Source organism: Chiloscyllium punctatum, chromosome 21 (assembly GCF_047496795.1).
Source record: "Chiloscyllium punctatum isolate Juve2018m chromosome 21, sChiPun1.3, whole genome shotgun sequence".
Classification (NCBI taxonomy): Eukaryota; Metazoa; Chordata; class Chondrichthyes; order Orectolobiformes; family Hemiscylliidae; genus Chiloscyllium; species Chiloscyllium punctatum.
This window is the reverse complement of record NC_092759.1, coordinates 11223985-11226024: the sequence shown is the minus strand read 5'-3', so window position 1 is coordinate 11226024 and position 2040 is coordinate 11223985.

Here is a 2040-nt window from a genome sequence, read left to right as displayed (position 1 = left end):
TACACATCCCTGAACACTATGGGGTAATTTAGCACGGCCAATCCACCCGAACGTACACATCCCTAAACACTATGGGGTAATTTAGCATGGCCAATCCACCCTAACCTGCACATCCCTGAACACTATGGGTAATTTAGCACGGCCAATCCACCCTAACCTACACATCCCTGAACACTATGGGGTAATTTAGCACGGACAATCCACCCTAACCTGCACATCCCTGAGCACTATGGGTAATTTAGCATGGCCAATCCACCCTAATCTACACATCCCTGAACACTATGGGGTAATTTAGCACGGCCAATCCACCCTAACCTACACATCCCTGAACACTATGGGGTAATTTAGAACGGCCAATCCACCCTGACCTACACATCCCTGAACACTATGGGGTAATTTAGCATGGCCAATCCACCCTAACCTGCACATCCCTGAACACTATGGGGCAATTTAGCATGGCCAATCCACCCTAATCTACACATCCCTGAACACTATGGGGTAATTTAGCATGGCCAATCCCCCCTAACCTACACATCCCTGAACACTATGGGGTAATTTAGCACGGCCAATCCACCCTAACCTATACATCCCTGAACACTATGGGGTAATTTAGCACGGCCAATCCCCCCTAACCTACACATCCCTGAACACTATGGGGTAATTTAGCATGGCTAATCCACCCGAACGTACACATCCCTGAACACTATGGGGAAATTTAGCATGGTTAAAACAATGACTGCAGATGCTGGAAACTAGATTCTGGATTAGTGGTGCTGGAAGAGCACAGCAGTTCAGGCAGCATCCGAGGAGCAGCAAAATCTTTTACCACGTTTCGGGCAAAAGTCCTTCATCAGGAATACAGGCAGAGAGCCTGAAGGCTGGAGAGATAAATGATAGGAGGGTGGGGATGGGGACAATGTCGCATAGAGTACAATAGGTGAGTGAGGGAGGGGATGAAGGTGATAGGTCAGAGAGGAGAGTGGAGTGGATAGGTGGGAAGGAAGACTGACAGGTAGGACAGGTCATGAGGTCAGGGCCGAGCTGGAATGTTGGAACTGGGATGAGGTGGGGGAAGGGGAAATGAGGAAACTGGTGAAGTCCACATTGATGCCCTGGGGTTGAAGTGTTCCGAGGCGGAAGATGAGGCGTTCTTCCTCCAGGCGTCTGGTGGTGAGGGAGCGGTGGTGAAGGAGGCCCAGGACCTCCATGTCCTCGGCAGAGTGGGAGGGGGAGTTGAAATGCTGGGCAATATCATGCTGCAACTATACAAAACGCTGGTGCGGCTGCACTTGGAATGTTGTGTACAGTTCTGGTCCCCATATTTCGGGAAGGATGTGGAAGCATTGGAAAAGGTGCAGAGGAGATTGACCAGGATGTTGCCTGGTCTGGAGGGAAGGTGTTTTGAGGAAAGGCTAAGAGACTTGGGTCTGTTCTCATTGGAAAGAAGAGGCTAAGGGGGGATTTGATAGAGACATACAAGATGATCAGAGGATTTGATAGGGTAGATAGTGAGACTCTTTTTCCAAGGATGATGATGCCAGCGTGTACGAGGGGGCATAGCTACAAATTGAGGGGTGATAGATTTAAGACAGACGTCAGAGGCAGGTTCTTTACTCAGAGAGTGGTAAGGGTGTGGAATGCCCTACCTGCTAATGGAGTCAACTCAGCCACATGAGGGAGATTTAAACAATCCTTAGATAAGCACATGGATGATTTTGGGATAGTGTAGGGGGACGAGCTGAGAATAGTTCACAGGTCGGCGCACCATCGAGAGCCAAAGGGCCTGTTCTGCGCTGTATTGTTGTATGTTCTATCTGCTGTGCCGGAAGTTAGATTCCTGAGCCTTTCCACGTTCTCTGTCCTCGTTCTGGAAACTTTAATAAGCTGCGGTGAGCACCCTTCCCCAAAGAAACGGCTACCCCCTTCAAGTTTTCCCATATTTTTCCCTGCAGCCGAACCCACACCTCCACTCCTTAGTTCAAAACCCAGTTCTCACCTCTAGTTACACTGTCCATCAGAACAGCTCCCACCTTCCCCATT